Source organism: Giraffa tippelskirchi, chromosome 2 (assembly GCF_054371585.1).
Source record: "Giraffa tippelskirchi isolate mGirTip1 chromosome 2, T2T-mGirTip1v1.2.pri, whole genome shotgun sequence".
In the NCBI taxonomy this organism is placed as follows: domain Eukaryota; kingdom Metazoa; phylum Chordata; class Mammalia; order Artiodactyla; family Giraffidae; genus Giraffa; species Giraffa tippelskirchi.
In genome coordinates this window covers 19,726,525-19,752,852 of record NC_137276.1, presented here as the reverse complement: position 1 = coordinate 19,752,852, position 26,328 = coordinate 19,726,525, and the positions used below count along the sequence as shown (strand labels likewise).

General features: G+C 41.7%; 1 protein-coding gene across 2 annotated transcripts in view; it reads left to right on the top strand.

Moving 5' to 3' along the window:
* LOC145525995 (uncharacterized) overlaps positions 1-26,328 on the top strand; it is a 548,630-nt gene that overhangs the window by 152,595 nt on the left and 369,707 nt on the right. Inside the window, exon 5 of one of the 2 annotated variants that reach the window (XR_014068633.1) lies at positions 9,568-9,987. The gene's annotated coding sequence lies outside the window, so the exon portion shown is untranslated. Of the gene's footprint in view, positions 1-8,086 lie in introns of those variants that run through there. The other variant, XR_014068648.1, reaches the window with a different exon arrangement.

Sequence of the window (26,328 nt, the reverse complement as noted above, 5' to 3'; positions counted from 1 at the left end):
CAAATAGTTGAATCAGCTCAGTTTGTGAAGCCCTAGGCGCCTGGTCCCAGAGAAGCAACGAGGCCAAAAAAAATCCTGCCACAGTCATGTTCCCATCCCTAAACGATCAACATTTATCTGAAAAGAGAAAATCCAAACATCACCATCTTAGATCCCTTGACAACCTGTAAGATAGTTTTCCAAGGAAAGAAAAGTGCCTGCCTTTTTTTTTAATGCCACGCAGTGGTTTGCCCTGAAACAGTTTCTCAGTTTTCTTTTCCCAGGAAGCATCTAGGGAGCTCAGGGAATGCTCAGCTCTGTTCTTGGCAATTTGGCTTCTGGTTCCAGGGGACCCAGAAACCCATCAGAGTTCCTTATATAAATGGAACGTGGCTTTTCACTTTATAACATGATAAAAAAAATTGTATGAAATTCAATATTTTTTTTTCTTTTTTGCCTTTCCCACAAATTGTAGAAAATGGCTAAATCTACACTAAGGTAACTTTCATTTCCCTAGGTACTGACTTTATATATCACATTTTTCAACTTGGGGAACATTTTAGAAGCTGAGCCTTTATATTCCTCTAACAAAGAAAGAAGAAAGAGAAATGCTTTTGACCAAATTGCTTTCTGCCCAGGTTTGACATTGGGTGGGGCTGAAGGTCAGCTAGGATGGCAAGGACTGGAGAAATTTAACCAGTGAGAAGATTGGAGGATAAGTAGAGAACTGAATTTAAGTTAAAAAAATGACTTCTTAGGCTATTACCCCACGGTTTGCAGGAATTTAGTTGTGTATCCGTGAAAGATCTGGTGAACGTTGACGCTCCCTGTTCATGCACAGATGCCAAGACACTCTGACAAACCTCTCTGGTGGAGGGTACAAGACCTCAGACCTCTGAAACATTAAGTCATAGTTCATGCACTGACACTTTCCCTTTTTCCCAATTAGCATCTCCCCCCGGCTGCCACCCCGCAGCAATAACAAGCAGAACGAGTAGTTAGTCCTAGAACATTCTGTTTACAAGATCTTTCTAATTTATGACAAGGTAAGTTAATTTTCTATAGATTCAGACCCTCAGCTTCAAGTGCCTGAATTTGGGAGGTACAAATGTTCTTCAATAGTTCCAGCATTTGGTAAAGGTCAGTTTCGGACTTGCCCTGAAGAGGGAGGCCAGGTAAGGTTGCGAAAGGCTCTCTGGGACGATCTCCCAGGGACTTCCTGCAGCACTGGGAGAGCACCTGGGGAACCAGGACATGGAGGTCCCTTCCCCTCTGCCCTCCCTCGGGGCTTGTCATCTCTCCAGGGCCATGGGCCACATCCTTTGCCTCTAGGACGTGCGTGTGTGCTCAGTTGTGTCTGACTCTTTTGCAACCCTGTGGACCACAGCCTGACATGCTCCTCTGTCCATGGGATTCTCCAGGCAAGACTACTGCAGTGGGTTGCCATTTCCTTCTCCAGGGGATCTTCCCTACCCAGGGATCAAACCCAGGTCTCCTGCATTGGCAGGCACATCCTTTACCACTGAGCCACCTGGAAGCCCTTGCCTCTAGGACAGAGGCTCTCAAAAACGGAGAGGACATCAGAACCCTGGGGGTGGGAAAGGCTTGTAGACAATGCAGTTTCCCAGGTTGCCAGAGGTTTTAATTTAGTTGACCTGAGGTAGACACAGTTGATTGTAAGTATTAAAAAATAATATCACAAAACTAACAGTACTACGTACCATGGGCATTATGTGCCTTCCACATATGTAAGTACACACATATGCTTTAGCATACATGATTAATTCATGATTATACATATCATATATCAACTGTTCCATGTGTAGGATCATGTACATCAGCATATTCATATTACGTGGTGAAGAAAACTGAGCGCCGAAGAATTGATGCTTTTGAACTGTGGTGTTCGAGAAGACTCTTGAGAGTCCCTTGGACTGCAAGGAGATCCAACCAGTCCATCCTAAAGGAGATCAGTCCTGGGTGTTCATTGGAAGGACTGATGTTGAAGCTGAAACTCCAATACTTGGGCCACCTCATGCGAAGAGTTGACTCATTGGAAAAGACCCTAATGCTGGGAAGGATTGGGGGCAGGAGGAGAAAGGGACGACAGAGGATGAGATGGTTGGATGGCATCACTGACTCGATGGACATGGGTTTGGGTAAACTCTGGGAGTTGGTGATGGACAGGGAGGCCTGGCGTGCTGTGATTTATGGGGTCGCAAAGAGTCGGACACAACTGAGTGACTGAACTGAACTGAACTGAACACATGATATAACCCAATTCACATTAGGTTCCAGTTGCTACAAATATTGAAACATATAAAAGGAGGTAAGTCATAACAAGGTAAGCATACCTGAAATTGCTTGGATGAATCAAAGTGTAGCTTAAAGAAAAGAAAAAAGTTTATACCCAGGAGATTTCATACTGCATGAACACTTTGTACTAAAACTAACCCACCAAGCTCAACTATCACAAGTAAATTAAACAAAACATTCATTCAACATCTAAAGTATAGTAGAGAGGAGAGAAGATAAGATGATCGAATAGAAGACCTTGAGCTTGTGGGTGAAACCAAAATCACAACTAGCTGCTAAACAGCCTTCAGTAAAAGAGATTGGAACCTGCCAAAAAACATATTCTACAGACAAAGACAAGAAATCACAAGATGGTAGGAGGGGTGCACTCATGATATAATGGAATCCCATATACCCATAATGATATATGCACTCCAATGTTCACAGCAACAGTATTTACAATAGCCAAGACATGAAAGCAATCTAAATGTCCATTGACAGATGAATGGATAAAGAAGATGTGGTATATGTATGCGATGGAATACTGCTGCTGCTGCTAAGTCGCTTCAGTCATACTCAGCCATAAAAAAGAATGAAATATGCCATTTGCAGCAATATAGATGAACCTACAGATTATCATATTAAGTTAAGTAAGCCAGACAAAGACAGATGTCATATGATGTCATTTATATGTGGAATCTAAAAAAGATGATACAAAATGAACTTATTTATTAAACAGAAATAGACTCAAGACTCAGAAAACAAGTTTATGGTTAACAAAGTGGAGGGACAGAAGGATAAATTAAGAGTTGGTATTAAAATATGCACACTACTATATATAAAATAGACAACCATAAGGATCTACCATATAGCACAGGGAACTATATTCAATAACCTATAATGGAAGAGAATGTGAAAAAAATATATATATGTAACTGAATCACTTTGCTGTACACTGAAACTTACATGACATTGTAAATCAACTATGTTTTAATAAAAATTTAAAAAGTAAAGTATAGGAAACAGAAATTTAAATCAGGGGCTAGATAAAGCACCGTAAGGCAAAGATGCAAGAATTAAAAGTACCAAAAAGCAACCTCTTTTACCTTTTACATAAAGATTTAACTAGAAAATGTTAACATAGAGAACTTAAGTTAAATAACCTGAAATCAGATGAGCTATTTATGAACAGTTAATAAGAGCGAGCTCATCTATATGGCAAAATAGTGAGAAGATTTATGAGCAGAAGTGACACCTCAAAAAAGCCTGGTGATAATCTGGTTGTCCAGAAAAGAATTTTAGTTCAACTTTAAATATGACTTTAAAAACATAATTTTTAACATAATTGTAAATATTATGCTAAAAGGAACAGCTTTTAGTTACAAATTTCCCTAGAGGATAAGCACCAATAATATGCATGTCTGTGTGTCTGTGTGTGTTGCTCAGTTGTGTCTAACTCTTTGTGATTCCATGGACTGTAGCTCACTAGCTTCTTCTCTCCATGGAATTCTCCAGGCAAGAATACTGGCCTGGGTAGCCATTCCCTTCTCCAGGGGGTCTTCCCAACCCAGGGATCGAACCCAGGTCTCGATTGAATCTGCAGGCAGATTCTTTACCACCTGAGCCACTAGGAAAGCCCCAACAATACCATAATTGGCTTAAAGGCAGCTACCAATTAAGAAAGCATTCAAGATCAACCACACGTTCATCTTAATACTCATGGTAAACAAACCAACTATTAATGTAATACTGGACTAATCTTGCAGTTAATACAATAATACTGTCAACACGAGTAACAAGAAATATTTCTCCTTGCATAAGCTTATATCAGAATGGATAATGTACTGATAGTTAACATTAAAATAAACTTAAATGAGAGTCCCTTGGACTGCAAGGAGATCAAGCCAGTCCATCCTAAAGGAAATCAGTCCTGAATATTCATTGGAAGGACTGATGATGAAACTGAAACTCCAATATTTTGGCCACCTGATGTGAAGAACTGACTCATTGGAAAAGACCCTGATGCTGGGAAAGATTGAAGGCAGGGAGAGAAGGGGACGACAGAGGATGAGATGGTTGGATGGCATCACCAATTTGATGGACATGAGTTTGAGCAAGCTCCAGGAGCTGGTAATGGACAAGGAAGCCTGGCGTGCTGCAATCCATGGGGTCGGAAAGAGTCAGACACGACTGAGTGACTGAACTGAACCTTAAATGAAGACCTACGTATTTAAACAATTGTTAACCCAACACAGGTGCACATTTAAGGAGAGATTTAAAAAAGTAAAACGAAGTAGGCAATCACAAACCCTGCCTGTTGATTAAAACCTTGTAGCAAACCTTGTAGCACTTTTCTAGTGTTAGAGGCACTGCTTGCCCAGTGACATCTGTTTAACAGATTATCCTAAGTGTGCATGTGTAGCTCTGTCATTTTTTTTTTTTTTTATTGAATAAGGACTTGCATGATAGGTCGCACGAGGGTTTGTCTCTTTTAATCAGTGAAACTGACCTTCTGCTGAAGAGGTGGGAATAATGTAAGATATGAAGACTTTATGGAGCTTTAGTTAATTAATCCCCCCCAAAGAAAAATAATGACTGAATTTTAAGGGATGGCATAGCTTTTAATGGATTTATGATTTTGGTGGGAGTGACCTTGAAGAATAAAAAAACCTCTGAGTGACTGAAATTTAGACCAGCTAATCAAAATGCTTTATCACCTATTGATCTAGAACACTGACCAACAGAACAAGCTATCTCAGGGATAAGAGCGGAACCCTGTTCTAGAGTTCACATGGATAATAGGATTTCTGAAGTTGATGCTGGATCGGGACATCCCAATGGTATAACTGCTATTAATGGTTTGTTTGTTCAACAATTAAAGTCCTATGTGATCTGAGTTCAGACTGGAGTAATCCCAGTTGGTTTCTATTATAGATTTTCTCCCCAAATGAAAGGACAAGTGAAATAAGGCCTTTTTTACAAAATGTCATCAAACTAAATGATTATATAATCTTCATTCAATTAATTTATTCATACCCTACTATAGAGCAGGGTTTGAGGAGGTGGCAGAGCATGGCAACTGCATAAAGCTTAAATAAGCCTTTAAGTGATTCAAGTCCTCTTCCTAAGAATATGTTTATAATCAAAAGCTCTTTCACTAATTACCCATTTCACTCACTGTAGCATTCCTCACATTAACTGAATGGAAAATCCTATACTACATACAAATCAGAAAGGGCCAAAAATCATCAGCCCCTATAAATTATTATAGCCCATTGCTGATGCAGTTAAATTATTTATTAAGGAACCTCTACAATCATCAATCTTATCAATTTATGTTTATTATTGCACCAATGCTAGCCTTAACCCTGGATGTCACATTATGAATTTCTCTTCACATACCTTATCTACTAATTAATATAAACTTGTGTCTACTATTTATACTTGCTATATGAAATCTAGCTATTTATTCCATCCTCTCCTCTGGATGAGTTCATATTCAAAATACACATTAATTGGAGCTTTGTGGACCGCAGTTACTTCTCATACGAAGTAACATTAGCAATTATGCTCTTATTATTTCTACTGATAAATGGATCATTTACACTTAACAATAATGATTACACAAGAACACTTAAGACTATTTTTCACATCCTGACCCCCAGCCAGAAACTGTTTTATTTCTATTCTAGCAGAAACCAATTGAGCTCTATTTAACTGAAAGGAGAATCAAAACATGTATGCAGCTTCAACATAGAAAATGTAACAGGCCCATTCTCTCTAGTCTTTCAGGCAGAATATGTCAATATCATCATAATAAGTGTTTTCACGACCATCCTGTTTTTAGGAGTATTTCACAATCCCTACATGCCAGAATTATATACAGTTAATATCATTAAGACACTCCTGTCGTGATTACTACAGCTTATAGTACAGTTTGAAGTCAGGAAGCCTGATTCCTGCATCTCCGTTTTTTTTTTTTCTCAAGATTGCTTTCATGATCTGGCATTTATATTTTCATACAGATTTTAAGATTGTTTTGTTCTAGATCTGCAAAAAATGCCTTTGGTAATTTGATAGGAATGGCACTGAATCTGTAGATTGCCTTGGGTAGTATAGTCATTTTGACAATAAACTTAAAAGCTCTTGCACAGCAGAGGAAACCATAAACAAAATGAAAAGACAGCCCACAGAATGGGAGAGAATATTTGCAAACGATGGAACTGACAAGGGATTAATCTCCAAAATATACAAACAGCTCATGCAGATCAATATTAAAAAAAACAAACAACCCAATCAAAAAAGGGACAGAAGATCTAAATAGACATTTCTCCAAAGAATGTCTCCTGCATGTCTGTACAGGTGGCCAACAGATGCATGAAAAAACGCTCAGCATTGCTAATTATTAGAGAAATCCAAATCAAAACTATAATGAGGTATCATCTAACACCGGTCAGAATGGCCATCATTAAAATGTCTACAAACGATGAATGCCTGAGAGGGTATGGAGAAAAGGAAACCCTCCTACACTGTTGGTAGGAATGTATATTGGTACAGCTACTATGGAGAACAGTATAGAGGTTCCTTAAAAAACTATAAGCAGAGATACCATATGATCCAACAATCCCACTCCTTAGGATATATCCAGAAAAACCATAATTTGAAAAGACACATGTACTCCAATGTTCACTGCCGCACCATTTACAACAGCTAAGACATGGAAGCAACCTAAATGTGCATTGACAGGGGAATGGATAAAGAAGATGTGGCACATACATACAATGGAATGTCCCCCATAAAGAAGAATGAAATAATGCCATTTGCATAAACATGGATGGACCTAGAAACTATCATACTAAGTGAAGTCAGAGAAAGACAAATATGTATGGTATCACTTATATGTGGGATCTAAAAATAATGATACAAATAAATTTATTTACAAAACAGAAACAGACATAGAAAACAAACTGATGGTTACCAAAGGCAAAAATGGAGGGGAGGAACAAATTAGGAGTTTGCGATTAACATATACCCACTACTATATATAAGATAGATAGCCAACAAGGACCTACTGTATAGCACAGGTAATTCTACTCAATATTCTGTAATAATGTACATGGGAAAAGAATCTGAAAAAAAGTAAGTATATGTATAACTGAATCACTTTGCTGTTCACCTGAAACTAACACAATACACCAATACAAAATAAAAATTAAAAAAAATCAAACCAGAAAACCACTCCTCCTAACAATCTCCTTTCTATGAGTTCAAACGTCCTACCCACCATTTTGATATGATCAACTTACACATCGCTTATAAAATTTTTCTTTTTTTTACCCACTAATACCAGCCCTATGTATATGACAGGTTTCTCTGCCTGTCACCAGGCACCCCACCACAAACATAAGAAATGTGTCTGACAAAGAGTTACTTTGATAGAGTAAATAATAGAGGTTTAAACTCTCTGATTCCTAGAATCATAGGAATTGAACCGACCTTTAAGAATTTTACATTCTTCATGCTATCACATGATAGCACATTTTATAGTAAGGCCCACTGAATAAGCTATCAGGCCCATACCTCAAGTATGTTATTTTAGTACTATTTGATGAAAGTCTTCATTTAGTCTTGCCAGGGTAGCTCAAGGATTACACATAGAAACAGGTGGCAGTGACATCAGAGTCCAAACCTGAGGTCCTTGATGAAAGTACGACCTTCTTGGCTCCATCTGCAGAGTCATTAGCCATGCCTAGACAGGGACCTCCTGAGTCTGCATTATTAACTCACTTGATACGTGTGTCTGCCTCCTCAGTCAGGTGTCTTGACTTCCTTTTGTGCCTGGAGCTGAGCCGAGACGAGGTACTCATTGAGAGCACCAAATCCTAACCACTAGACCACCAGGGAAGGTAGGAGGTACTCATTGAAACCACAGGGTGGGTGTCTCTGTGTCTGTAGAAGGGTGGGGAAACCACGCTCCAGGGGGTTAAGGGGGAAAGAGGGAGTGGGTGTCACAGCTGCACCACATGACACCATGTCTCTCTTGATTGGACTCTTTGCTTCTCCCTCTTACGGAGAACACTGTATTTCCCAGGTTTCTGAGAAGAGCTAGAGGAAGGCAGACTGCAGAGCTTTTTTCTACAAGAGATGCATTTAGATTGGAGCCTGACTCCCCCAGGCAGAAAGAGGTGGTGGCAGAGAGAGGTGATGGAGCCAGAGTGAGACAGAAGGCTCTGTGGCCAGCAGGTCACTGGTGTGTGTACCTGACACACTGAGCACCTTCACTGGGCATGTGCAATGTGCATGTGGATGAATTTTTATTGGAAACAGTGCACTGGGCATAGATACTCCATTGCAGAAAGAAGTCTGCAATGCAGGGTGTGGGGCTCTGGGATATCCAGGGGCAAGTTTTCAGCCATCTTGGGATTCAGAGCAAGTTCATACAGATCTCTGAGAGGCAGAAGGCATTAGCCAACACCTAGATTACCTGGAGAAAACCTTCCACCTTACCTTTTCTTTTTCCGACATTTGCTCCCATTCTCTTCATCTCCTCTACTTGCTTTCTTTGGCTCCTCGCCCTGCCAGCTACCCTCAAATCCGGTGAATCTGGGACTGGCAGGGAGGGGGATTGGCCAGATCAGCAAGGGAATCCTGACCATCTTGATTTCCTTGGAGGCTGGTATAGCTCTGACCCAGTGGTTTGGCAACCAAAGGAACAACAAGGCCACAATAGCAGAGAGAGAAGGAAGAAGAATCATGGGCTTAAGGAAGTAGAGGCTCCCAAAATGAATATCTCAACCCCATACCTCTACCATCTGGCCTTGCTGTGGGGGTCATCTCATCCTGCAGAGAGAACCGTGGGCCCCACTCGCCTCAGTTCTGCAATAGCAGCAATGGAATCTCACCCTAGCCTCTGCTCCAGCTGTTAGGACTGAAGGCCATGGAGCCAAATCTTACAGATACATACTAACAGCTATTACTCTTGCATATATTCATTCACTTAGCAAATGTAGATTGAGCTTCTGCTCTATGCTAAGTACTAGGAGGACACACAGTTAACATTTTCTGAATTAGTAAATGACTGAATAAGATACTATCCTCTCCTGATGAACTAAGGAATATGCAAGTGTTTTATAAATCTTACTCCATTTATTCTCCTTTGATTCCAATTGATCTTTACCAAAAAATTTGAAAATTATTATTATTACAAGCAAGAGAGCAAACCAAGCTTAGAAGGCTTTACTTTTTTTTCTATCACACAGCTAATAGTTTAACCAGGGTTCTTTTTCTCTTAAGGTGGAGCCTGGCACAATGCTTGCCACAGAATAAAAGCTTCTCAGTTAATATTGACCAAGTCATCTGAGTAAAACCAGTTTCACCATGTGCCTTTGTCAAGTCAAGGGTCTGCTCAAAGACAAAGTATCTCATCAGATACGTCAAGGACCAACCACTGCTCCAAAAATCAGAAAGAGGACATTTTTCCCCACAGGATTTCTAGACCTTTCAGCAATACAAAAAGCCCAGCCTACTCAGATCTTGCATAGGGATGACTGTTTATTATCAAGCCTAATATGCCAACATGCTCTTCTTTCATGTGCTGAAGAATTCAAAAGAAGACAGTTTCATATCTGAGAACTTTAGACTGTCAATGACAGTACTAAAAGTCATTACTCTTAAGAAGGATATTGAAGCCAAAATTAAAAAATAAAATAAAAAGTAAAGATATATAATGTGAAGGGTCATACAAATGAATGTCCTAGATTTCTGATAAGAAGTTCAGGGTTATCATCCCCATGAACTTCCTTTCTGTTCTGGATCAAAGCTTTTTCCTGAACCACTTATGCCCCAGCAAAATCTTAGTGCCATGCTTCTTACAAAAAACTGTCTTTCTCACCCTTACAGCAAAGGATTTTCTGCTAAGGTCACCATTCACCCAAAGACCCACGCTCCTCCTCCCCAGTACCTCACTAATCTGGAGCAGAAGGCACTTTCTGGGTTTTGCCCAGAATTGGGAGATTCTAATATCCTTTGATACTTTGAAAGTCCTGCTAGGTGTCTAAGTCTCTTCTCCCACCCATGAACCAAGCAAAAGGCTTGCTGTAGCATTTATCAAGGAATTCTTTTGGTCCATACCCCTTCTTCGCAAGTACAGACCTTAGGCTCTTATACCGCCTGACATGTTTGGAAATGAGGAGCAAGAAATTAAAGGATACAGGTAATTGTTTCAGTTATCTGTTGCTGTATAATAAGCCACATCAAGTCTTAATGGTGAACCATAATAATCATATGATGCTCACAGATTCTATGAATTGGGAATTTGAAAAGAGCACAGAAGGAAAAGCTCTTTTCACTCAGTGATGTCTGAGCAGTCAACTTGGATGGCTCCAATGGCCAGAGACACATAAAACAACTCAGGCTAGAGCAGTTGAAACAGGAGGGTCCCCCTCTATGATTGCTTTCTCATTCACAGGTCTGTAACCTGGCTTCAGATGCTGAAACAACCAGATAAGCTGGAATCGTTGACCAGAGTGTCTATGTGTGGCCTTACCAGCCTACATGTGGCCTTGCCAGAGATCTCACAGTAGTTGAAAGTTTTACACGGAAGCTGAGGGTTCCAATAGCAAATGTTCCCAGGAGTACAAGGAGGAAATTATGTGGATGCATACGATCTGGCCTCAGAAGCTATTTCTTCTGCTGTATTCTATTTGTCAAGTTGTCATAAGGCTACCCAGATTCAGAGGAGGGGATAAAGACACTACCTCTTGATGAGAGGAGTAACGAAGAATTTTCAGCCATGTTTTAAAATCACTGCAGTTCTAACTCTAGCCACCAATTTTTGATATTCTTCCCAATGGCAAAATATACTCAGCCCCCTCCTAGGACCTCCTGAGTTTCATCCCACTGTAGCATCATGCTCAAGTTCAAGGTTCTGAATATTATCTTCTAAATCAGGGCCATGTGCAAAAGAGACTTTTCAAGTTCAGCACCTTGGTTACAGTTTCCCTCTTTTTTTGAATTATTTATTCATTTAATTTTGGCTGTGCTGGGTCTTTGTTGCTGCATATAGGGGGCTTTCTTTGGTTGTAGTATGCAGGCTTCTCAGTGCAGTAGCTGCTCTTGTTGCAGTGCACACGTTCTAGGTGCTCGGGCTTCGGTAGTTGTGGTGCATGAACTTAGTTGCCCCATGGCTTGTGGGATTTTCCCAGACCAGGGACTGAATCCCTGTCTCCTTCCTGCATTGGCAGACAGATTCTTAACCCCTGGACTACTTGGGAAATCTCAGCTACAGTTTCTCTTGACCTGCAAACCTGTTAACAAAAGAGACTAGTTATATATGCCACAGTCCCCCACCAACACACATAATGGTGGGACAGGCATAAGATAATGAATATAGGCCCTCTTGTTCAAATAGGGTGAAAACTAGACACACAGCTGTCACTGATCGGTCCATCGCAGTTCTGCAGTCCAACCGGGCACATGTTGCCTGTTCCTTCTCCAGGACTTGGTCCTGCTCTTTAGGAGTTATTTCCCTAAGCTTTTGACCCTGCCCTCTGAGTCGTCCTTCTTGTCCATCAAAGCTGCCTTTGTCTATAGCTGAGTATTTCTCCACCTGTCTCCTGACCATAGAACTGGGGAGTGGAGGGGCAAAGAACTCTTTTAATTCTGTACTTTTTCATTCCCTTTTCAATCCACTCTAGTATGATTTCTTTAAAAACTTTGTGGGTCTCCTATGATCACTTTAAAATCTACCTCATTAGACAGAAGCTACATTCACACATACCATCAAGATAAACATTTCTCTTTCCTGGGCTCCCTATGAGGTCACTGTGGGGCAAAGCCATTAATACTCTTAGGATCTTTGAGACACATCCCTAAAGTCCTTAGAAGATTTTTGTCTGTCTGAAAGTGTCTATGAGGCCTCACCTTAAACCATTCTAAAGTCTTACCAAAAAAGGGAGGGTTTCACATTCTTGACTTGATCTTTACCCTGAAACCATATTTTCCTGACAGTGGCCTGAATTTAATTTTTCCCCTGAGGCTCTTTGTTAATTGCAGCATATTTTTCCGGGTAGAGAATCTGTCCAAAAGCTTTTATGTTTGCTACAAATTCCATTCGAAAACTGAACAGTTTATTCTTTAATTCATCTTTCTACACCCACATTCGATTTGATTAGAGGTATAACGAAGAAGACGCATGGCCCTTCCAACATGCTGCCTGGAATTCTCCTTAGTCATATCATTGAGTCCATTAAATAAGTTGTTGATTTCCACATTATCATAGGTCACAATGCTGACCAACTTTCTGCCATTACAAAACAAGTCTTCTCTGTGCTTCAGCTTTCAGTAACACTCTGCACGTTTTTCTTCCAGTTCTCACATCAGCCTCCTCAAGTCTGTTAGGCTTCTTCTAACAAGTTATTCAAGGCCTTTCCAGTATCTTCCCACCACCATTCTGTCCCAAAGCCAGTGAGTTTGTTTTAGGTTTAGGTTATAGTGGCATCCCACTTCTAGGTACCACATTATGCTCTAATTATCTACTGTCATATAACAAACCATCCAAAAGTTACTGCTGTAAAACAACATTGATCTTTGATGTTCAAGGATGCTATGGGACAGGAATTAGTAAATGGCACAGCAGAGTTGGCCCTTCTCTGGTCCACAGTGTCTGAGTCCTTAGCTAAGATAACTCATACAACTAAGGAGGACTCACCAGCTGGATGTTAGGAGGATTCAAGAGCTTCTTTATTTCTAGGACTGGAACTTGGACTCTGACATGGAAGGCAGTCTTGGCTGGGGCTGACTACAGGGAAAGCTGTTTGTAGCCTCTCTAGCATGACAGTCTCAGGGTTGGACTTCATCCAGGGCAGCCCAGGACCCCGGGAGCACGTGTTCCCAGAAACCAGAGCCTTTTGGTACCTAGTCTGGGAAGTCACATAGCTACACTTCCAGTGGGCTCTACTGTCAAAGCAGGCATAAGTGTGCCCCTATTTAAGATGAGATGTGGGTCCCATCTCTCAATGAAAGAAGTTTTAAGGATTTGCAGCCATGTTTTGAAACTTGCAACAGCATTTATTGCCAAATATGTTGTCAGCAATAAAAATGAAGTTGGAATGAAGAGCCTAGTTGACTAGGTTATGATAACAGAAAGGTCCATCATCATCCCTTTAAAGAGATATGGGACTAAATCCAAGGGAATCTAAAGGGCTGAAATAAATCTTCATCCCACAGAGATAGAAGTCAAATGGAAACCTTAAGAGGAAAAAAAAATCAAGACTACTTCTTGTCTGAGAGCTGTGTAAAAGAGAGAATGCAGGGAGAGTTACAGAAAAAGAAAGGCAGGAAGGGGGAAAATCTTTTGAGTATTCATATGCCATGAGATTTCATCTCTAAAGAAAAAAAATCACACAAAAAGTCAGTTTTGAGTGCATGTGTTGTGCTTTATTTTGTTTTGTATGCTTTTTGTTTTATTGGTAATTCTATGTGAGGAAGATTTCATCCTATCATATTAGAGGATCAAGTAAGAAAATATTTGTAAGACTTACATGATTAAGTCACTGGAAAAGATCCTGATGCTGGGAAAGACTGAAGGCAGAAGGAGAAGGGGGGAGCAGAGAATGAAGTGGTTAGATAGCATCACCAACTCAATGCACATGAATTTGAGCAAATTACTGGAGATAGTGAAGAACAGGGGAGCCTGGCGTGCTGCAGTCCATGAGGTTGCAAAGAGTCAGACATGAGTTAGTGACTGAACAAAAAAGTGATTAATTGAGTCCTTGAAAGAACCTTCTTATCAGGAAAGGGATGGAGAGCGGTTGGGTCAGGCAGTGTGGTCCTGTACTAAAGGTACTACACTGGGAGTTGGAGAACCTGTGTCCTAATCAAGGCTGTGTATTGATATAGATGAGGACACCAGGCAGGATTAACCTAAGGTGATCCCAGAAATCAGAGTTTCTCAAACTAAGAGCCCACATAACACCAGTGTTCCGTGAGTACATAGAGATGCTCCGCTACTAAAATTAGGCAATCTTCCACATCACATATTATTTAATATGTGATATTTTCTCAGTCTAAAAGCTTTATCCCATCATTTTTTAAAGCCATGGGTATATTTTTACTACTCTTTTCTACTCTAAGATATCTGATTTATTAAATTCAATATCACAAAATAATATATTTCATGGTTTCAAAATACACAATGAATTATAGCTACTTCACTGCCAGACCAAGCTTAAGAGTGATCTTAACACTGATATGGTATATTTGAGAGTAAGGTGAATTTTCACCACTTTATTATTCCAGAAGTATGACTTGGCACAAACTGGTACTAACAAGAGAAGAGATGGAAATAATAGATTGAAAAGATATTCTTACTGAAAGCAGGAGACTGACTTGGGTGATCTCTCAGGGAGAATTTTAGGTATCTGTTTTGGATAAAGTTACCTATTTAGTACTTCCAATTGTCAGCATCCATTATCCCATATCTCAAAACCATAATGAAGATATAGATAGATAGATAGATAGAAACAATCTTCATTTAGATTGCTGTAATAAAAATACCAATACTAATACTACACTTTGTACCAAAAACCCTCAGTAAGTTTCCTACCAGCAAACAGACAGAATACTAGGAAACAATCCTCCTTGAGTATGTGGGTTTCTCACATTTCTAAACATCTTGGGAAGAGAGAGATCAACTACCCTTGTCCTAGACAATATTTTCAAGGATATTTGTACAGTGAATAGCCTTGAAAATAGAGATAGTGGCTGTCCCTCCAGAGTAGAAGGTAGGTTTGCATACTGTCCAGAATAATAAAGATTCAAATTCCCTGAGTTTGGGATTCCATTCCTATAACACACTCCACTGTGTTGTGCAGCTGTCATCAGACCATCTTAGTATGATGCTGCTGTGGGAATTGGGGTTCAGGAAGCTGGCAAAAATGCCGGTCCTTGGGCTACTATTATTGCTATGAGTAATAAACCATCCTTTGTTTCTGATCCAAGGGTCTCAACTCTTCAGCCAGGCCTGATGAATCTACAGCAGGCTAACTTCTTATCTTGCAAATAGAGTGAAATTTCAGACGCTTCACGATTCTTGACAGAATCCCAGCTACCAGAATTTCCTGCCAAGGAAAAAGTGATTTGCTGAACATTCAGAACTAAAATGCCCACTTTCTTTGAGTTCTCTGTATTTCTATCCAGGGCCTTAACCCTATATGCATTGAGCAATTCAGTCTTGAGAAAAAGAGAAGGGGCTTCCTTCGGGGTCCAGTGGTTAAGAATCACCTGCCAATGTAGAGGACACCAGTTCAATCCCTGGTCCAGGAAGATCCCACATGCCTTGGGGCAACTAAGCCCATGTGCCACAACTCCTCAAGTCCACATGCCTAGAGCCTGTCCTCAGCGACAAGAGAAGCCACTGCAATGAGAAGCCCAAGCACCACAATGAAGAGTAGCCCCAGCTCAGTGCAACTTGAGAAAGCTTGCACACAGCAATGAAGACCCAACACAGCCAAAAATTAATAAATATTTTGTAAAAGAACAATAGGAGGTGCATGCGAAATGATGTTCACCTCAGCATTGTTTGTCAATATAAAAATTTAGAAACAGCCGAACTTCCTAATAAGAGGATATTGATGTATTTGTGGTACAGCCCGATAACAAAGGTTGTGCATCAAACAAGAGCTGTGTCCACAGGTGTGTGTCTGTTCATATGGTACAGCACTCACAACGTGTCATGTGTAGGGAAAGCATTACGAAACAGAAATGCTCCCACCGTAGTACCAATAGGCAGGCCTTTACACAGAAAAACACCCCAGGATGATATATACCAAGATATTAGTGGTAGATGTGCTAGATGGGGAAATTTCAGAGTTTATTTCTCCCTTTGGCTTACCCATGCTTTGTCATTTTTATGCAATGAACATATATTTCATGTTATTCACGGATGGAGAAAAACACTGTGATCCATAGCTGTCTTCCTTCAAGTCCTTTTTTTAAAGATTTTAAAGTGGCAGAGAAAATGGTAGTAGGATGAACATGAGCGGTAGGAGAAGGGAGGCCACCATGGGTGAACATTCAGAGCCCAGACTCTCTGTAGAAGTTTGGGAAGATGGTGGTATCTGCAGTTTGGACAGAATACAGAACTCTCCACAGACAGCTGGTCTTTCCTATCGATATTTTGATTGTTTGTCCTCTAAGCAACCTGGATGCTTTTGTGATAAGACCCTCATACTATGATGAAGTAGTATGAAGTAGTATTTCCTTGGCTTTATTGGAATAACCCTTCAAGATTGCCAGACTTCTAGTGTGCTCAAGAAACAGATCCATTGGTATATCAAGTAAGAGCCCCATTCCACACCCTCCTTATCTTTAGCAGAAATAGCAGCACTGTCATGACTGCAAAGCCAGCTCTCTCTTAGCTTACTATTGTATTGACTTGTTATTGTCAATATGTTGCTTTCTGACCCAAAATATGAAACTTATTTCTACTCTGGTCAAAAGTTTTCATATTGCCTTGTGCTGTTATGATTAGTTCCCAAGGATGCAAAGAGCTAGCCCTCCTAGGGTAGCAGTATGAAGGGTGTTTGGGGGTATGGTTTCTGACACTGAAGTATAAGATATACTAAATTTGGAGTACTAATACTTAGGTTTGAATTCTGTTTTTTACTGCCTCTTTGTCCTTTAGTAAATCAGTAAACCACCTGACTTCCTCATCTGTAAAATTGGAATTACAACTGTCTGCTTCACAAGTAAATAGGTTACTGTGAGCTCAGTGGCCCAAAGACCAGGAAAATCCTAAATGTGTTCTCAAAGACATTGCAAACTTTTTATAAGACCTAAGCACCTTCACTTCTGAAGGACCCATTCTAGCTTTGCATCAAACCTATTAATTAAATCATAGCAACATTCTGTAATAAATACAAGTGTGCTTCCTTGCTTAGTCACTCAGTCATGTTCGACTCTTTGTAACAACATGGACTATAGCACACTAGGCTCCTCTGTCCATGGGATGTTTTAGGCAAGAATCCTGGAGTGGGTGCATTTCTTTCACCAGAGGATCTTCCTGACCCAGGGATCAAAACTGTGACTGCTATGTCTCCTGAATTGCCGGCATATTCTTTACCCACTGAGCCATCAGGGAAGCCACCAAACATAAGTATATATGTGAGTATAAATAAGTATTTCCTACAAAAATACTTTGAAGGAGGTTTTTATAATATTGCCTTTGACATCTGGTTACAAATCATTTATCACTGACGATGACTCAGTCAGTTCAGTTGCTCAATTGTGTCCGACCCCATGAATCGCTATATGCCAGGCCTACCTGTCCACCACCAACTCCCGGAGTTTACCCAAACTCATGTCCATTGAGTCAGTAATGCCATCTAACCATCTCATCCTCTGTTGTCCTCTTCTCATCCTGCCTTCAATCTTTCCCAACATCAGGGTCTTTTCCAATTAGTCAGCTCTTTGAATCAGGTGGCAAAATATTGGCGTTTTAGCTTCCACATCAGTCCTTCCAACGAACACCCAGGACTGATCTGCTTTAGGATGGACTGGTTGGACTCCTTGCAGTCCAAGGGACTCTCAAGAGTCTTCTCCAACACCACAGTTCAAAAGCATCAATTCTTCTGCGCTCAGCTTTCTTTATAGTCCAACTCTCACATCCATACATGACCACTGGAAAAACCATAGCCTTGACTAGACAGACATTTTTTGACAAACTAATGTCTCTGCTTTTTAACATGCTGTCTAGGTTGATCATAACTTTCCTTCTAAGGAGTAAGCGTCTTTTAATTTCATGGCTGCAATCACCATCCACAGTGATTTTGGAGCCCCCCAAAATAAAGTTAGCCACTGTTTCCACTCTTTCCCCATCTATCTGCCATGAAGTGATGGGACCGGATGCCATGATCTTTGTTTTCTGAATGTTGAGTTTTAAGCCAACTTTTTCACTCTCCTCTTTCACTTTCATCAAGAGGTTCTTTAGTTCTTCTTCACTTTCTGCCATAAGAATGGTGTCATCTGCATATCTGAGGTTATTGATATTTCTCCCAGCAATCTTGATTCCAGCTTGTGCTTCCTCCAGCCCAGTGTTTCTCATGATGTACTCTGCATATAAGTTAAATAAGCAGGGTGACAATATACAGCCTTGATGTACTCCTTTTCCTGTTTGGAACCAGTCTGTTGTTCCATGTCCAGTTCTAACTGTTGCTTCCTGACCTGCATACAGGTTTCTCAAGATGCAGGTCAGGTGGTCTGGTATGCCCATCTCTTTCAGAATTTTTCACAGTTTGTTGTGGTCCACACAGTCAAAGGCTTTGGCATAGTCAATAAAGCAGAAATAGATGTTTTTCTGGAACTCTCTTACTTTTTAGATGATTCAGCGAATGTTGGCAATTTGACCTCTGGTTCCTCTGCCTTTTCTAAAACCAGCTTGAACATCTGGAAGTTCATGGTTCACGCATGTATTGCTGAAGCCTGGCTTGGAGAATTTTGAGCATTACTTTACTAGCATGTTGAGATGAGTGCAATTGTAATTGACTATGACTACTTAATGATTATCAGGCTTATTCAGGAATTCTTGTGAAATGAAGAAAAAATATAGTCTACAAACTGTTCTCAAATGTAATAAAAATTTTATGAAACTAAATTTATAATGAATTGAGTTGGCTTGCTATGTTTGGTAAACAATTTTGATTTTTCAGTTGTCTCTTCCTATTTTGGAACCAATACAACTTCTGCTGGTTTCAAACATTTTTGTCAGGCCCAGAAAAGTTTTTAGGCCCGGACAGTGTTCCCAGAATGCCCAATAGACAGACAACAAGGTGCCCCAAGGGTGCCCCCCAAGAGGTGTGGAAGAACAGCGGTCCATCAGGAATGCTGATTAAAACGTAGATTCTCTGAAAGGACCTAGAAATGATCATACCAAGTGAAATAAGTCATAAAGAGGAAGACATGCCATATGAGATCACGTATATGTGGAATCTAAACTACAACACAAATGAACATATCCATGAAACAGAAACAGGCTCACAGACATGGAGAACAGACTTCTGGATGCCAAGGGGGAGGGTGTTGGGGTAGGGGTGGAGTGGGAAGTTGGGGTTAGTAGATGCAAACTATTATATACAAGATGGATAAACAACAAGTTCTTATTGTATAGCACAGGGAATTATACTCAATATCCCATGATGAATCATAATGGAAAAGAATATATATATGTAAACAGGCTTCCTTGGTGGCTCAGACCATAATCTGCCTACAATGTGTGAGACCTGGGTTTGATCCCTGGGTCGAGAAGATCCCTTGGAGAAGGGAATGGCAACCCACTCCAGTGTTGTTGCCTGGAGAATTCCATGGACAGAGTCCACTGGGTCCATTGGGTCGCAATGAGTTGGACACGACTGAGCGCCTAACACATGTATGTAAAACTGAGTCACTTTACTGTACAGCAGAAATTGACACAACGTTGTAAATCAACTATACTTCAGTAACATTTTTTTTTAAAGTGTAGGCTCTCAGGGCTCACTTGACTCTAAAAGCTTCTGGAATCTACGTTTTTAATAATCTCTCCAGGGGATCATTTGAATACCAACATTTGGAACCAATGATCTGGGCCCCTGAATAGGGAAGGTAAGAACAACTTCACCCCACAGCAACCCTGCTGCAGGCACTCAGCCAGCAGGACAGAGCAACCTGCAAGTTAAGGGAAAACAGGCAGCAGGCTATGTGCCTCAAAGGAAACTGAATTCCACTTTTATAGAAATAGCATAAGTGATCTGTGTGCTGCATTCAGCCCCCAGATGTTGAGGCAAATTCTTTTATTTTCAACTGGGAGTGAATAATTTATAATCCCATTGTGTTAAATCCAAAATAATAAGCCCGTCTGTGGAAGCAGTGCTGAAGTCCACGCTTTGAGGACACACTCATAAATCCTTAAGCACTTTCCTAACTACTAGTTGAAAAAAATTTATGAAATGACTTTTGAGAAACACTGAGCTGGGATTCTGCAAAAGTGTGATCCAGCATACACCTGCAACAGAATGGCCCAGTATTGGTTAAAATACTGATTCCTGGGTCCCACTTGGGATCTTCCAAATCAAAATGTTAGCAAGTGGGTCCCAGATCTCTGCATTTTCAAGATGATTCTTCTGCTTCCAGATTGATTGACAGCTTTACCTACAGGGCTCAGATTTTAGCTTGACCCCCGGAGACCCATTTCTACCCTGAGTTAGCACTGTAGTCTCCTCCAAGGGGTCAAACCTATTCCCAGGGTTGGAAGCATAACTCCTCACTTTCTAAAAAATTCTAAAGGTGTAAAAACTATCCACTGATCTCCCAGATGCCAGAAAAATTCCCAAACATTCTCCAGAGAATCTCTCTCTGATCCCAGGAGCCATTTCCCAGGTGTTTCCAGAGACAGAGGCCACCTCATCATCTGTCTGCTGTATTCAGATGCTGCCTGAAGCTGGGGAGGCCCAGAGTAGGTGAGGAGAAACACCCCTCACAGCACTCTCACTTCTGACCCATTTGTTTCAGTGGGACAGCCTACATTTCAGTCCCCAGTGGAGTCAACTTCACCTCATTTGTCTGGGTGACCTCACAACAAGTGAAGCTATTTTCACCTCCTCGGTCAAGACTGTGAATCCTGAGGTGTGACTGGCCATAAAACCACCCCAAGGGCTTCCACCCTCTCAGGAGGGAGCTTGATGGATTCAGAGAAGTGATTTAGTTTTTAAAGGGTAGTTGCCACACTTACAGGTCTGGTACCAAGGGAGCAAAAAGCAATTGTTTCTTGCAGGAAGAGTATTTTGCTGCATATTCTAGAAGACATTCCTTGGGCCACTTAGAATTACCTCCGCTCATGAGGGAAACACCAGTTGGCACAGGGATATAGGTGGGGACAGGGAGGGTCTGGAGGGAGGAGATGGAAAAGCCAGCCTGACACACTGCGTGTTAATAGCAATGAGAATGGAGTCCCTTATGTGAGTCATTTGCTGAGGCTGAGTCCTGATTCAACGACAGAGGAGGCATTGCTTTTAAAACTTTTCTCCTAAAGAGGAAAGAAATCAAAAGACTCTTTAAAATAGAGCTGCTTCTCCACAAGCCCATTTGCAAATACAGAAAACTGACCATACCACCCTGCAGTCAGGAAAGCTGAATGTAAGACTGGGCGGAGCAGTCTTCCTAGTTCCCCGACCAAGGATCGAACCCACGCCCCTGCATTAGAAGTGTGGAGTGTTAACCACTGGACTGCCAGGGAAGTCCCTGAGTAGTCCTTTGATAGAGATATAGATACTGAGAAAGATTCCTGTATCATTTTTTTTTTAAAGTTCTAGCCCAGTGATAAAGAGAAAGAAGCTCCAGCTCCTTAAGGAGGGATGAGTGGCCTGGGGCGGGCAGAAAAGCACAGGTCCTGCCTGATAAAGGTCATGGCTCCTCCTGGGTGCTGCTGGCACATTGGCACGTGGGAGCATGGACCAGGCTTTGCCAGATCTTCCCAGTTCACAAAAGATGCTACATATCCAGATTTGCAAGATTTTAAGATTCCAATTCTTAATTATCAGCTCTATTTTGCTTTTCACACTGTAAATAAAATTAGTATAGGCTGCAACCTCTGCCCTAAAGGCTAGGGCGAAATAGGAGACCCCAAATTATCTGCAGGAGAACTCACAGAGACCTCAGGGACTGAAGGAACATAAGAGCTGTCAGTGCTGGACTGAAGACTGACCTGTTTGAGGTACCAAGGCTGGTGCTGTGTTTGAACCACCTGATAACAGGGAGGATTGGTGATCCAGCAGTTAATACAAGCAAAGTGTCTAACCTCCTGCAGCGGATGCCCTGAGCCCTTTCACCTCCAACTAGGGGAGTTAGAATTACCCAGAACAATGCCCAAAGTGTCTGTCTTCCCTTTTTCCTGTCTTAGTGAAACCCTAATCACCCAAAGACTGAGCTCAAATGTTACCTCCCCTGGGACACCCTGCCTGATACTTTCATTGGAATCTAATCCTTCCTCCCCTTCCTCCTCTGTGTCCCACAACAGTCCAGATAGATCCACCAACTAGACAGCAAGGTGACAGATGCTACAACATATTGGGAACCCCCTGAGGGCAGGGGTCAGAGGTCTGATGGAGATCGCCATCACAGAGCACTTATCGTGGGCTTGAGATTTTACAGACGTTGCCTCATTTTTTGTCTCATGTGCTCTGAGGTAGGTAGGCATTACTTTCTACGTTTTACAGAGAAGAAAGTGAGGCTCAAGGAGCTTAGGTAACCTGTGCAAGGTCATGTTGCTGGAATGAGAGAGCTAAACTTGACTCCAGTCCTTGATCACCTGGAGCACGTGTTTTTCACACCCCAGTGCACCAATCAGCACCATAAGCATTTGTAATTCAAGAAACAACAACAACAGAAAGTCTATGAGACTCTTTAAGAGTCTGAGCAAGTAGATTTGTTTAGAAATGAAATATGAAGTTCGCACAAGTTGGAGTATGTGTGTTTGCCCTACACTGGGATCCTAAATAAACAAACACAGTGGCATGAAATGAGAACCGTGATATTTTGTTTATGAGTGAAAGGAAGATACAAAACAGCAGGTACAGCGTGCTACAGGGTAAGAATCTGTAGGCTTAAACTTAAGCTTCCCTGGTGGCTCAGACGGTAAAGAATCTGCCTGCAGTGCAAGAGACCCGGGTTCCATCCCTGGGTCAGGAAGATTCCTTGGAGAAAGAAATGACTACCAACTCCAGTGTCCTTGCCTGGAGAATTCCATGGACAGAGGCGCCTGTTGGGCTACAGTCCATGAGGTCGCAAAGAGTCGGACACAACTAAGGGACTAATACTTTCACTTCTTTCCTCAAAAGTAGACCCCAAGACAAAGATTTGAAAGCAAGTAGTTTATTGGAAGGAAATTCCAGGAAGCCCCATAACAGGAGTGGAGCAAGTGAGTCAGGGAAGGGAATAAAACTAATAAAGAGTGTTGTCGTGAACAGGTTCCCACTCTGGACGACTGAGGCTGGGTCCCTCTGGGCACCTCTGGGAGGTTCTGTGAACACAGATGAGGGGCCAAGAGAAAGCTTTAGGCCTCTTTTCTTTCTGTTTTCTTTTGGCCACGCCCCTCAAGGTATGTGAAAGTCTTAGGTCCCCAACCAGGGATGGAACCCACACCGCCTGCAGTGGAAACGTGGAGTCCTGACTAATGGACCACCAGGGAAGTCCTGAACTTCCTTATGAAGAGTAGGAGAAAGGAAGGAGGAGAAGAGGAAAGAGGCAAGAAAGAGGAAAAGCAGGAAAAGGGAGGAGATGGTCAGAGGAGGAGGAAGAAGTAGGAACCCTCCTGGCTCCCTTGGCACACACAGCCTAGAAGCCATTCCAACTCAAATGCTAATTTCAGAAAATCCATGACTTGGACTGGCTGAGGCTATACTTACTTCTGAAGGAGAAGCCCCCTGAAGCTGTCACAAATGCATGTCTATCTCATTGAAGGAAAGCTTGTGTCTATTTTTAATACCTTGTGTGGTAGCTGCTCCTTCTTTCTAGCCATTGTCAACTCTGGGATTTCTGGCCTTGAGAATCCCAGTGACAATCCGTGGGGAAAGGCTCGAGTTCCCACAGCCAGTTAATGCCAAAATCAAGATCAACAGGGACAGGAAACCAGCACCACTGACAGTAGCTAAACTTCATCCTATTGTGTTTAGTTACTCAGTCATGTTCAACTCTTTGTGATCCCATGGACTGTAGCCTGCCAGGCTCCTCTGTCCATGGGGATTCTCTAGGCAAGAATACTGGAGTGGGTTGCCATGCCCTCCTCCAGGGGATCTTCCCAACCCAGGGATAGAACCCAGGTCTCCTGCATTGCAGGCGGATTCTTTACCATCTAAGCCACCAGGGAAGCCCAAACTTCATTCTAGCAGCTTAGATACTAATATCCTTCCTGGCCTCTTTTCTTAGGTCTCAAGAAGAACCTATTTAAAAAGCAGCAACACCAAGTCAGTGTTGGTGTTGACATGACAATTTTGGTGCCAATATCTTTGGCAATAATGCCAAAGGTAGCTTTGCCTAAATGGTGTTTGTGCTTGTTTATTTCAGGGTCTGTACCACTGCAATACCATAAGCCATTGCTCACCTTTTCCCCTGCTTGGGCTTATCCCTTCTCTCTTAGGTGGCCAGATAGTGGAACAAACTGTAGTGGAACAAACTGGTTATTTCTTTCCTTCCTTTGCAATCTTATAGTTTGTACTGGAAAATGTAAATTCCGCATATCTGCTTGGTTACTTTGGTCTACCCACTGGGGGATCCCAGGAAATAGATGGTTACTGTGTCACTAGCAAGAATAATTGGAAAAGGTAGTGGCACCCCACTCCAGTACTCTTGCCTGGAAAATCTCATGGACAGAGGAGCCTGGTATGCTGCAGTCCATGGGGTTGCTAAGAGTCTGGCAGGACTAGGCGACTTCACTTTCACTTTTCACTTTCATGCATTGGAGAAGGAAATGGCAACCCACTCCAGTGTTCTTGCCTGGAGAATCCCAGGGACGGGGGAGCCTGGTGGGCTGCCATCTATGGGGCCACACAGAGTTGGACACAATTGAAGCGACTTAGCAGCAGCAGCAGCAGCAACAGCAGCAAGAATAATGCCAGGGAGCAAAAACTAGCTAGAGGCTAAAGGGATGGTGGGCGAGCCTTAGCACCTCCATAAAACATCTCCACGAGGATGCACTCAGCATCCTTCCTGCTTTCAATCAGACTGCTCCCCCTCCTACTGAATCTCACACACAAGCCCACAACTACCCCATGTACTATGCTGTCTCCATTCATATACTGAACAAATGGAGATTTTTGAAATGTGTGGATTACTGGATTCCAATAGCTAGAAGGTCTCTCCTGGGCCTCTCAATCATCTCTTCCCTCTTACAGAGTATAAGATGCACACTCAGGAGCTATCCAGCCTGGCATGGACATAACCCAGAGCCTGATACACAGCATAAGGGAATACACAGCCACTTCTGGGAATTCACAGCCTTCTAAAACCTCAACATTTAGGAAAAGTTCTGGACCTAAAACTCTTTTTAAAAAATAAAATCCTTTAAGATTAAAAATTAACTATTTTGGATGACTGTAATTGCAATTGGTTGTCTTTCATGTCTTTCAAAGCTCTGAGACTTCTGCCCCCCGCCCCCGAGACTCTAGAGACTGAATATAAGGAAGAGATTGTTCCAGCTCCCACAGCAAGATGGGGACAAAATCAAGACCAAAAGGCACCTGGGTAAAGGGGACTAAATTGGCTTTTCGGTTTTACCTTGCTTCTCCAGCAATTAGGTTCTCTCCAGGACCAGCCTGGTCAGAAGAGGGAGAAGTTTCATTATAGTTTTATTTTTTTTATGTTATTTTTGTCTGCACCATTTGGTTTGCAGGATCTTAGTTCTCCTACTAGGGATTGAATCCGTACCCCCTGCAGTGGAAGTCCTAACCACTGGACCACTAGGGAATTCCCATGACAGTTTTACTTTAAACAGTTAACCTCATATACTACCCAGCTTAATCATTGCTGCAAACTCCAGAGGGCAGGGCCACGTATCCCTAGTGCCCCACTACATGCCAGGCATACAGTAGACACACGGTAAGTAGGGTGACAAACCTAGACAACATACTAAAAAGCAGAGACATTACTTTGCCAACAAAGGTTCATATAGTCAAAGCTATGGTTTTTTCATTAGCCATGTATGGATGTGAGAGATGGACCATAAAGAAGGCTGAGTGCCGAAGAATTGATGCTTTTTTTTTTTAATTTATTTTAGTTGGGGGCTAATTACTTTACAATATTGTAGTAGTTTTTGCCATATATTGACATGAATCAGCCATGGGTTTACATGTGTTCCCCTTCCTGGACCCCCCTCCTACCTCCCTCCCCATCCTGTCCCTCTGGGTCATCCCATTGCCCCAGTCCTGAGCATTTGTCTCATGCATCGAACATGGAATGGAGAAGGTGACGGTGGGACGTTCTGGGAGAATAGCATTGAAACATGTATATTATCATATGTGAAACAGAATTGAT